At 37.1% G+C, this 13,215-nt stretch overlaps 1 long non-coding RNA gene across 2 annotated transcripts in view; it reads left to right on the top strand.

The window, feature by feature from the left end:
- Nucleotides 1-13,215, top strand: part of LOC116278148 (uncharacterized) — a 564,959-nt gene that overhangs the window by 378,429 nt on the left and 173,315 nt on the right. For both annotated transcript variants that reach the window (XR_012068283.1, XR_004187521.2), the window contains one exon: nucleotides 8,480-8,616. This is a non-coding gene — a long non-coding RNA (uncharacterized lncRNA). The remainder of the gene's footprint in view (nucleotides 1-8,479; nucleotides 8,617-13,215) is intronic.

Below are 13,215 nucleotides of genomic sequence, written 5' to 3'. Positions count from 1 at the left end.
CCTGGCTTCATTTTTTTTTAAATTGTGGTCAGTTACAGTGTGTCAATTTCTGGTGTACAGCATAATGTCCTAGTCATGTATATAGATACATATATTTTCACATTCTTTTTCATTAAAGGTTATTACAAGATACTGAATATAGTTCCCTGTGCTATACAGAAGAAATTTATTTTTAATCTATTTTTATGTATAGTGGTTAACATTTGATAATCTCAAACTCAGTGAAGTTCTGAGAATAACATTGAAAGAGCTCTACTCTGAAGATAAAAGAAGGAAAGGGATTGTCTCTGCCCCCAGGATCTGTAAGTGAGAAATAAAGTCGCTTTCCCATTGTACTCTCTCAGATAGCAGTTTCTTCTGAGCCAGCAGTTCAGTAGTGTGATGTGAGGTTTTAAAGGGACATGACCTCTCTCTTCTAAGGACCTCTAGAGTCAATGTCAGGACTGAATGGACTCTGGGATTCTAGGTCCTAGAAGCTATGGCAGAGACTGAGTCAGCTGATGATCAAGGCCATTCTTCCCTCCTAGGAACACAGCTGGATTAAGTGCCCCAGCCTCCGTTGCAGGTAGGTGCGACTTTGCCACTGAATTCTGTCTTATGGAATATGGATAGAAGATACTTTTTCCAGCCTGACCTATGAGAACTTCTCCCTCCATCCTCAAGTCTCTCTCTTCATCAACCTGTCAGCTGAGTACCAATGCCCAGGGCAACTTTCAAAGATGTCACACGCTGAAAGATGGCAGTCTGCAGCCTGGGTTTCTGAACAGATGTCTCCACCACAGACTAGGCTTTGCAAGAAGTAAACTTTTGGGTTCACCTGCAGAAAATTTGGCATTTGTTACAGCAGCTAGCTTCACATAAATCACCTACTTCTATGCAAAAAAGGATATTGACACTATTGAATACTTCACGGCATACAGTCAGTTAAATGCAGCTTTTAAAGAGAATTAACTTCTGTCTGGAAGTTTCATTAAGAAGTCTCATTAAGGGTGGGCTATTCAAAAGACCTGATTATTTGCTTTTCTATTTTGAGGCTAGAAACAGGCCCAAGAAACCCAACAGACTTCATACGCCATATCAATCAGAATTGGTGAATTCTCTCCTCAAGATTCTCCAAATTTTATTAACGACAGGCATGCCAGGAATTACTCTTCCACACCTCTTGTGAGACTGAGACTCTGTAAGCCAACAGCATAACTCAGGCCAGGTGTCCTGAAAGGCCTTTGTAAACCTGGACACCAGATGTTAAGTGTACCTTTTTAAAAGGTGAGCTTGGCAAACTTGATTAAATGGGGTTAATCTTCAACATGACACTCCAGATATAGCCTTGGTTGCACAACTAATTTGTGGAAGTATATCTTGGTAAAAAGGAAACCAAATTCTCAGTGAGCATATGCAAACAACTATATTGCTGTGCAAAATAGAGAAACTCAGTATAAGTATTAGTTTTTGAGTTCTGAGATGTCAGTAAGGATCAGATACCATTAAAGTATCATATTTCAGTTGACTGATGTAGTCTACATTAGAAATGGATTAAAAGGAAAGAGAAAAAATTTCCTCATCTATCAAAAAGAGAATATTAAAAAATCATAACCACATTCCAAAGTAAATAACTATAATTATATTTCTTTCATCAGTTAATTCAGTCCTGTGAAATTAAGTTTATTTCACTGGGTCTTGAGTCAGCAGCTGCTTTCCTGAAATTCTCTGCTTTTGAACTGAAAGAATTCTGGACATTCTGACCAGTCCACTGAGACAGCCTGACAGTTGTCTAAATAATGTCATCTTTACCCTGAGGAGCTTATACCCGGAAGTCTAGTCCTTTAAACATTTCTGATTATTGGTACCTGGTACAGTCCTTTCCTCGAGGCTTTGAGTCTCTTCTTTGTTGATGATACAGAGTCTAGCCTATGGGCCTTCAGGAAAATATCAGAGGAAAAGGAAAGCCACCTGATAGTTGAGACCATATATCTGTGGTTCAGTTTTTTTCGTAAATAATATCAAAATAGAGGAGAATTAAATTCTCTGTTGGGATATAATATGTAACTTTTTCCTGAGAAGTCAGTCAATTTTCCCTCTTGGGTAGGACCATATTATAGATACTAAGAGCATTAGAACACCTCTAGGACCTCCCAATCCCCTCTGTAATGTGTACACTTTTGGAAACATTAATGTCAATAACATTTTACCTGTATATACCAAACAGATCAGATTTTGTCACTCAGCTCTTACAGCTGTGCTGAGCTAATTAAGAACTATCCAAAACAAACCTTATTATTTCTAGCAGCCCTTGTTTTATAAGATTAAAGAATAAATCTTTGTGAGTTCCCAGGGGAACTTAGGGATATCACAAAGATGTTTAGGTGTAAAAGAAATCCTAATTTTTTTCTAAGTTATGATCCAATTTGGGGATTGCAAAATCAGGAATCATTAGAGGAAATTTGGGCACCTGATTAAGATAGAAACAATAGCTTGGTTACCCATTAATCAAAGTGGCAATGCAATATTTTAATTAGACAAAGGGGAAGGTGACACAATTTCATGGAACTTCAGCACCTTAAGACTCAAGGGCATTATACTATAAAGTTAGCACAGAAGCATAGAAAATTATTCTGGTGAGAATTCGAATCCTTGCTATCCAGACAGATAAAAGAATATGAAGAATAACTTTTTACTCTCTTTTTTAGAGCAGACTAAATGCTCTAAGATCAATTTATCATTTTAACAGAGAAGAATCAAATCCCAGCAGTATAATATCAGATTTGACAGTAAGTAATCTCTGGCTTCTTCCATCCCTTTTATTAAAATTATCTTAAGAATAAGCCCATCAACACTGAACACATTTTTCAAAAATTTTTGCACACTTCTTTGATTTTTTTTCAGACTCAATATAAGGTAAATAAAATTTCATTTCTGCAAATCCTTCACAACTTTCTGTATCCAGGTTTGTCTTTCATGATTCTTTTCCACATTCAGGAACAGCCAGATACCTTACTTTAGGTCAAAACTAACCCTTTTTTTTTTTTTTTTGGAGACATATTCCATTATCATGAAAGTAGTCAAATTTCTTTGCCATTACTCCTAGTATAGTCTTAACCCTTCTTATTGATTAAAACTTTTAACTAAAGTAACCAAATTCTCTTTTAAAGAGAGAACTGGGAGGTAGGTAGGACTTAGACCGAAAAGCTCACAAGAACATATACTACGACCCCTACAGCTACCTACATGCCTTTATACCCTCTCCAAGTGGCAAAAAGGAACACTTTCATTAATATGACCCAAAGATAAAACCACTCTATGACGTATGAAAATAAGAAGCAGAAGTACATATATTTATATAATAAGACAATACTCTGTAACCCATATGTCAGAATTCTGTTTTACTTAGAAATTACCCAAATATCTAAAAATTATTTGTTAACTCAATTTAATAGTAGTCTGTGGTTTTAAAATTAACTAAGAGGGTTGGGAATTATATTCAAATTGGCACAGTACAGTTGTAATTGCTGTTGATATCAAAGGATTGTCAGGATTATAATTCAATTTAGTTGTAATTTTTACGTTTTTCACAGTCCTTAATATTATGTAGGTGTAATATTAGCTTATCTGATTAGTAAATTAGTGTAAGAAGTTTAGGAAGTTTAGATTACCTACTCTCTTCATGAAAACCACGCCAAAACCTTACTTTTAAAAAATCCTAATGACAAGTTTATACTATATAGCACAGGGAACTATATTCAATATCTTGTAGTAACCTATAATGAAAAAGAATATGAAAATGAATATATATATATGACTGAATATATTTATGGGCTGTACACCAGAAATTGACACAACATTGTAAACTGACTGTACTTCAATTTTTAAAATACTGCATTATACCTTATACTGATAAAACCAAATAAAACATATATAATTGTTGTTAAGCTAAAATTCTTATATCTGATTTGACTTCAGATTCATCTTGATTACTTGATTTTTTATTTTTTCTCAAGGTGCCTCTTATATTTTCTGTCAGGATTTTTGTAAACCAGGCCATTTGAAATATTAGAAGTCCAACTTTTTTATTTTGGGGGGATTCTGGAAATATTACTTACGTAAGGGTTCAAAATCTCTATGAAGCAATTGATTAATTTAACCGATGTTGCATTCTAATTTATTAATGGCCTTCAAGATAAAGAAAATATTTCACTCCCTCCTAATGAGACGTAAATGCCTTTCTTAACTTCAGATACACAAACCTACAGAAAATTGCAGCTTCAGTTCTACAAACTCACAGGTCATGAACAGACATAGAAATACAAAAATTCACTGGTCCAGACCTCAAAGAGCTTTTCTAAGAAACACAAAATATTTTTTTTTCAGTGGTTTTGAGCTCACAAATAACCAAACACACAAACAGAAAAGACCAACCAACTGCACAACCAACTGCATTGTCTGTTTCTCGCCAACAAAGACTAGATCCTATCATCCCAGTAGAAATGGCCAGATGATCAGACCACACAACTGGAATGCCAGTCATTGCAGTCACCAGTGACTGAAACGAACCAGTCATGCATAAGTCAGAATGAGAGCTGAAGTTGGTCAAAGACCAGAAATAAAAAGAAAACACAGAGTTAGGTTAAAGAGAGAGAGAGTGTCAGGGAAGATGAAGCACTTATGAACACTTAGGATCCGTCCCAGAAGCCAAAATAGCATACTAGCCTGAACCAGCCCATGTGGTGCACTTCCCTGCAGCACAGATGAATTGGCCCTGCTGGGTTAGTCCACTTGGCAGTCTCATTGAACCCTCCAAAACTGACAATTAGAATTATTCCAATTTTAAAAAAGTTAAAAATATACAAATATAGGATGAATATGTTTCAGAGATTTACTGACTAATCAGTAAGAAAACCAGTAAGATAGTAAAGATAGCTAACATTGCATTTTGAGCAACAGAGGTTATATAATTTACCCCCCAAAAAACATTCTTAAATAACAGTGGTCATTATGATGTGGTAAACTGCAAAAAGATGCCAACTCTCTAAGCCCCTGAACCTGTGAATAGGTTCTCTTAATGGCAAAAAGGATTTTGAAGGTGGAATTTAGGTTAAGGATATTGAGGTGTGGAGATCATCCTGTATTATCTGAATGGGCTCAGTTTAGTCATGAGTCATTCAAAGTGAAGAGGATGGCAGAAGAGTAGGTCAGAAGAATGCCCTGTGAGAAGGACCTGCTGCTGCTGGCTTTGCAGGTGGAGGAAGGGAGGGGGCCACGAGCCAAGAAACATGGCAGCCTCTACAAGCAGGGCATGACCCTCAACTTACTGTTAGCAAGAACCCTGCGGCCTTTGTCCTACACCTGAAAGGGACTGAATTTGTCCAACAACTGGAATGAGTAAAAGTATTCTCCCCCAGAGCCTTCAGGAAGAAACAGTCTGCCTACAACTGGATTTTAGTCCAGTGAGACCTGTGTCAAACTCCTGACATCCAAATCTGTAAAATACTACATGTGTGTTGCCTTAAGGCACTACATTTGTAATAATTTGCTATGACAACAGTAGAAAACGAACACAACTGAGAGAAAATTTGTAATATCCTATAGGCCAATAAAATGATAACCTTTGAGGTTATCTTTTCTACCAGATAAATATCTACATGGTGCATTTAACCTCATAAGAGTCTGATTTCGTAACTAATAGTAAACAACCAGGTCAAACCCAAGCATATTACTCTAGATAATTAAATAATCTTTGAGTGAACTTATTAATCCCCGGTTGACATTGAAAGAATATGCTACTCACTTTTTTGCCTTTTTTTTTTTTTACAAGTTTAATGTTTGTTTTCTTAACAGGCAAGACAAGGAAATGTCATTAATTTTACAACCAATAAACTCCATGAGGGCATCACTTTATTTGTACCAATTAATGTCTTACCGCAATGCTTGATACAGAACAGGTGCTAAATAGATGTTTGTTGAATGGATACAGAAACCCCTGCAACCTCATCTCTAAATATTTCCTCCTATGAAATCTGTGATTCAGCCACACTGAATTCTTTCTATTCTCTTAATACAAACAATCCATGCTGTCTCTCACCATGAGGCTTTTGCATTTGCTTTTCCTTCTGCCTGGAACCTACACCCGCATTCAGCTTGGCTAACAGGCAGTCTGTATTAGGTCTCAGTTTAGAAATGACCTCCTCTGGGAGGTAGGTTGGTTGCCTAGTCTTCCCACACGTGATTCTATCTGCTCTTGTAGCTTCTGTACTTAACGCCACAGCACTTATAACACATTATATTTGCCTTGTGTGGACTGCCCTTGATGGTCTAATAAGGTAAACTTTGTAATAATTTAAGCAGCAACTCTAGAGTTAGACTGACCAGATTCAGATTCTGGCTCTGCAACTGACTAGCTGTGTTTTTTTAGGTAAGTTAATTGATCTTTTGTGATTTAATTTTCTCATCTGTAAAACAGGGATAATATTAATACATGCATTACATGCAGCCTTGGTGAGAATTAAATGTTAAGGGCTTAGGAATGTGCCTGGTATATGGCTAGCACGCAGGAAAAGCTTAATGTTTTGTAAGTTCCTTGTAATCAGAACCACCATCTTACTCACCACTATCCTCAGTTTCTGCTGTAGAATGCCTGACACAGAGTAAGTGCTCATTATCCTTTGGTGATTTGAGTAGAACTGTAACCCAATGAGGACCTTCCTTTTATTGGGTCAGAATTGAATATAAATAAAAGAGTAGTATCTTGAGAGTGAGACTGAGAGAGGCTGAACACTCAAGCCAGGAGAGACCTTCCCCCTGAAATGTCTGGAAGTCAGAGTATTGACCCTGGTGTTCCTTGCAGGAGGCTGTTGACTTGAGCCTTCTGAGACATAGACCTCATTACATCACGGGTGCAAGAAGCCTAGTCCCAAAAGGACCATGGGTTCTCAGCAATGGCACACCCTTCCATCCCTGCCTCCTAAACACACACACACACACACACACACACACACACACACACACTCTCCCCCCCCCCACTCCCCTCCCATAGGGTGAATTTCCAAGCTTGCTCAGGTCCAGGGTGTCCCTTGGAGGAGTGTAAAAGAGCTTGCTCTGCCTAAGAGAATGCAGTAGCCAGTCTTTTCCTTGTTTGATTATTGGTGTGTACTTGCTGAGCCTCACACTCTTTTTGATGCACAAACTGAGAACTGTCCTCCTTCAGCCCTGCTTACCAGTGGCGTCTGGAAGCAGGAGCCTGGCCAGGAACAGTGCAGAGCCATTCACACAGGCTACAGCCTGCAATGACTTCATCAGGCTCACACTCCTGCAGGCATTGGCGTTCAGCCTCCACGGAGTGAAAAGAGACCATAAATTATGAGAAAGGCACAGTCACTTTGCAGAAATTATCACGAGCCAGCATGGAATTTGTACATGGACGGAAACTGAGATTTAGTATGAATTTTTAAAGGTCTGGTCTTAATATATGCTGAAATGGCTATGTGGGCTGCATCTAAATGAGCTCTGAGGAAGCCTCACCGATGGTTGTCTGCACCCTCCTAGTGTCCATCTGTTATTGAGGATGGTATTATCATCATTACCTTTGCAATTCTCATTTTAAAGCTTTTATTTCCCCAAACACTAAAGAGCTTGAAAACAGTGAACAAACAGAAGTATTAAAAATGAAATAAAACAAAATGGTATCCCCCTGAATAATTATCATTATTATTTTGCCTTTGAAAAAAAAGTGAGCCAGGAGGTTACACAAAGAATCAAAGGTCACATAGCATAACAGGTGCAGAGACCAGGCTCCTGAGCTCCAGGTTCCTAGAAATATTACCTTGTCTAATTCTCAGTCTGTGAGTTGGGTGCTACTGTTACACCATTATATAGCTAAGGAGGCCCTCTCATGAATGAGATGAGACTGGATTCTGAGAGTAGACATTTAATGAAAAAAAATGGAGATAGAATTTTGCATACTTGGGTGACTTAGAGAATTTTAACTGTCAGTAAAGGCATTCAAAAGACTTAGCAGTTTTGGCAAGGGGTATTCCAAACACTATGCCCAGGCTGACATTCTCCCTCTCATCTCACGAAGATAGTGGTTTGTTGATGTTTGAAGGGTTGTTTTCCCAGCAGGCAGCTTGCCTGGGCCCGTGGCACTGCCACAGATCCTAAGACCGAGCTGCAAAGACACAGAGAAGTTCCCCCTTTGGCTCCAGACACCTCCTGGTTTGAATAAAAACATTATAGCAACACTACATTGTGATTTCAGAGAATAGGTTGGCATCATCCCTTTGAAAAATGTCATCTTGGGTTTGTCTTTGGCAAGAATAGGAAGCCATCCTCGAAGCTCTCCCAGGTAGCTGAGTCAAAGGGGAAACAGTGATGCTGCAAAAGGGTCAGGGCCACCCCTTGATAAATGAAGAGAAGCGTATGATTTGCCAGAGGACTTCTTTCCCGAGCTCTAACCTGTAGTCTGTCACTGTTCCCTCTCTACCCTCAGGAATGCCTTGCCGGCAGAGCCCTATCTGCTCCATCTTTGACATCTTGGCGCCTCCCTCCCCACCTTCACTCCTGGAGAAGACTCACCCTGGCTTCACCCTGACTTCTGTTTCCAAAGAATCTTGGAGCAGCTTTCTGGTGAGTGTTTGAGCTACTTCCTGCCTAACTGGTATTGGTTAATGTGTTCTACCTACCAGGTGATGTATTCCGGTTTTAACAGGGGCTTCTTGAGACAACACCGTTGTTTTTTTTAAACCTTTAAAACTAAGTACATGTCTTCTTTGATTAAGAGAGAAATTATATAAAAGAAGAAATTCATTGAGGTTTCATATATCAGTTTTCCCCTCTGTGGATCAAATAATTGCAGTTCTTAAACAATTCCTTTTAAATAAGTCATTTTCTAATTTTTATTCTTTAATGTGATTGATTCTCTCCTCTCTTTTCCCCCAGAAGTCTATCTAACTAAGCTACTTCCCAAAGGACCCTAAAATATATATGATCTGATATATACTTCTGTTCTTAATTTTTATCTTTATCACATTTTTCTTGGTGTTTACCACTAATGTCTAACTTACTTAATTTTATAATCATGTAATCTCAATTGTTTTATTAAAATTTTAATGTTATTTATTTTTATTGCAGTATAATTGACATACAACATGTTAATTTCAGTTATACAACATTTGATATTTGAATATGTTATGAAATGATCACCACATATAGGTAACGTTCATCACCATATATAATTACAGAATTTTTTTCTTATCATGAAAACTTAAGATTTACTTTTAGCAACTTTCAAATATGTAATACAGTAGTATTAACTGAAGTTGCCATGATAAACCTTACATCCCCATGACTTGTGTGTTTTATAACTGAAAGGCTGTACCTTTGACTCCCTTCATCCATTTGGCCCACCTACACCCCCCACCTCTGGCAACCACCAATCTGTTCTCTTTATCTATGAGGGTTTGGGGGTTTCTTTTGTTTTTTGTTTTTTTTAGATTCCACATATAAATGTGATCATTCAGTATTTTTCTTTCTCTGACTTATTTCACTTAGCATAATACCCTCAAGGTCCATTCTTGCACAATGGCAAAATTTCATTCATATTTATGGCTGAATAATGATCCACTGAAAAAAATATATATAGTCAGCCCTCTGTATCTGCAGGTTCCTCATCCTTGAATCCAATTAACCACAGATGGAAAATATTAAAAAATACAAAGAGTTCCTAAAAACAAAACTCAAAATTTCTGCGTGCCAGCAACTATTTGCATAGTATTTATATTATATTAGGTATTATAAGAAATCTAGAGTTGATTTAAAGTATACAGAGTGCATACATTATATGCAAATACTACTGTTTTTCACCTAAGGGACTTGAACATCTAAGAGTTTTGGTATCTGGCAGGGGGTCCTGGAACCAATCCCTCATGGATACTGAGGGATGACTGTACAACATTTTCTTTATCCATTCTTTCCTCCATGGATACTTAGGTTGTTTCGTATCTTGGCTATTGTAAACAATATTGCAGTGAACATGGGGGTGCATACATCTTTCTGAGTTAGTATTTTCATTTTCACAGATAAGTACCAAGAAGTGGAATTGCTTGATCATATAGTGGTTCTATTTTTAATTTTTTAAGGAAACTCTATATTGTTTTCCATAGTAGCTGCACCAATTTACATGCCTACCAGCAGAGCACATCCTCTTCGTATCTATTGATAATAGCCATCTAACGGGTGTGACATGATATCTCATTGTCGTTTTGATTTGTGTTTCATTGATAATTAATGATGTTGAGCATCTTTTCATCTGGCCATCTATATATCTTCCTTGAAAAAAGTCTATTCAGCTTTTCTGCTCATTTCATAATTGGATTGTTTGGTTTTTTGATGTTGAGCTGTATGAGTTCTTTATATTATTTTCAGTATTAAGCCCCTCATCAGATACATGATTTGCAAACATACTTCCCCATTTGGTAGGTTGTCTTTTTTTTTTTTCATTTTGTTCGCGGTTCCCTTTGTTCTACAGAAGCTTTGTAGTTTGATATAGTCTGACTTGTTTATTTTTGCTTTTATTGCCTTTGCTTTTGTGTCAAATTTAAAAAATCATCACCAAAACCAGGGTCAAGGAGCTTACTGCCTATGCTTTCTTCTAGGAATTTTATGGTTTCAGGTCTTCCATTCAAGCCTTTAATCCATTTTTAGTTAATTTTGGGCATAGTATAAGATAGTGGTCCAATTTCATTCTTCTGAATGTAACTGTCCAGTTTTCCCAACACCATTTACTAAAGAGACTGTCCTTTTCCCATTATATGTTCTTGGCTCCTTTGTTGTAAATTTTAATTGAGTGTATTTGCATGTGTTTATTTCTGGGCTGTATTGTTTTTATGACTGTAGATTTGTAATACACTTTGAGATCTGGGAGCATGATGCTTCCATTTTTGATCTCCCTCAAGATTGCTTTGGCTATTTGGGGTCTTTTGTGGTTCCATGCGAATTTTAGGGTTATTTGTTTTAGTTCTGTGAAAAATGCCGTTGGTATTTTGAAAGGTATTGTATGGAATCTGTGAATTGCTTTGGATGGTATGGACATTTTAACAATATTAATTTTTCTAGTCCATGAGCACAGAATATCTTTCCATTTATTTTTCTCTAATTTATTTCATCAGTGTTCTACAGTTTGCTTTATCAAGATATTTCACTTCCTTGGTTAAATTTATTCCTAGGTATTTTATTCTGTTTGATACAATTATAAATGGGAATTAAATTTTTTTCTCATAGTTAATTATTAATGTATAGAAATGCAACACATTTCTATATTGATTTTGTATCCTGAAAATTTCCTGAATTCATTTATTAGTTCTAATAGTTTTTTGGTGGCGTCTTTACAGTTTTCTATATTTAATATCATGTCACTGCAAATAGTAATAATTTTACTTCTTATTTTCTGTTGTGGATGCCTTTTATTTCTTCTTCTTACCTAACTGCACTGGATAGGACTTTCAGTCCTTTGTTGGATAAAAATGACGTGAATGGGCATCCTTATTTTGCTCCTGATCTTAGAGAAAAAGCTTTTAGCTTTTCACCGTTGAGTATGATGTCAGCTGTCATCTTGTCCTGTATGGCCTTCATTATGTTGAGGTGCTTTCCTGTGGTCTCTAGGATCATATGATTTTTATCCTTCATTTTGTTAATGTGTATTACGTGGATTGATTTTTGGATGTTGTAACTTTGTATCCCTAGAATAAATCCCACCATAGTGTATGATTCTGTTACTGCGTTATTGAATTTGTTTTGTTAATACTATGTTGAGGGTTTCTGCAGCTACCTTACATCAGGGATATTAGCCTGTAATTTTTCTTTCTTGTGGCATCCTTTTCTAGTTTTGGTATCAGGGTAATACTGGCCTCATAGACTGAGTTTGGAGGTGTTCCCTTCTCTTCTATTTTTTGAAAGAATTTGTGAAGGATTGATAGTCTTTTTTGAATATCTGGTCCTGGACATTTGTTTTTTGAGAGATTTTTAGTTACTGATTAAATCTCCCTACTGGTAATTGCTCTGTTCAGATTTTCTCTTTCTTCGTGATTCAGTCTTGGAAGGTTGTATATTTCTGGGAATTTATCCATTTCTTTTCGGTTATTCATAGAGATAATAGCTTAATCTAAAAGCATCATGGTAACCAAAGGGAAGATTGCCTAGGGGTTCCTGAACTAGCTTTAAATAGGTAACTGCTAACAATAACGTTCTCTGGCATTTGTTGAATTGTGATGCCCCATCCACTACCTCCAGTACTCGACTGAGTTCTCCCAATAGGGTCAGGAGGAGTCAATAGGTCTCAGATGGCAGTGTGTAGCAAAAGCCTGACTTGCCAGCAATGCCTGCTTCTGCCCAATAAGATAGGAAGGATTTCAAGGAGCCTTTTAGAAGCTCCATGTCTCCCAGCCTGTTATCACGGATTATCACTGGCAGGTATAGACAAAGCATATTCACATCCACACGTGAGTCTTGACTGCAGAGGAGGAGAAATGATTGAGATTGTAAGTAACTCTAGGAAATAAAGATGGAAAGTCAAACTATGAGCCATGAACTCTCAGGACCTTTGTGACACAGAGCAGCAGGAAATGAGGACTTTAAAATACAGTGTCTGTTTATGGTGAAAAGAATCTGCGAACTTAACAGACAATTAAAAATCTCAAAACCAAATGAGTGTTCTTCATAGCATCCTCTTTGGCAGACTTGATACTTAATCTAAAAATGCTTCTTTGCTCAAAATGTTTGGCCAACTCCAGCTTCAAAATTACTTCCCAAGCTCATGACACATTCTTTTGATATCTGCTTAATGATGCCTAGTCTTTGTCTTTGGAGGATGGATAAATTTTTTAAAACAGACAAAGGTCATTAAGAGTCTAACCTGATGGATAAGTTGAATTATACCATCCTCCTGATCCTCTGCAAAGTGATTAGGAGGTAATGAAGCTAAATTTCTTGTACAGTTTGTAAAGTGACCCTGAAGACTATTTTAAAAGAAGCTATTAGAGTTACTGAAAGGTGTGTTTGGAGCAACCAAAGCATCTTTGAAATAAGTATACAGTCTTTCAGAGTGATTACTTTGAAAAGGGTAGCACTCCCTAGGGTGCATAGATCTGGGCAAGAATCCTTAAAAAACTACAGTGTCCTTCGGTCAGAGCCACAGGCAAATCGAGCCAGTAGCAAAAACACATAGTATGT

The sequence above is a fragment of the Vicugna pacos genome, chromosome 3 (genome assembly GCF_048564905.1).
Source record: "Vicugna pacos chromosome 3, VicPac4, whole genome shotgun sequence".
In the NCBI taxonomy this organism is placed as follows: Eukaryota; Metazoa; Chordata; class Mammalia; order Artiodactyla; family Camelidae; genus Vicugna; species Vicugna pacos.
This window is presented reverse-complemented; position numbering and strand designations above follow the sequence as displayed.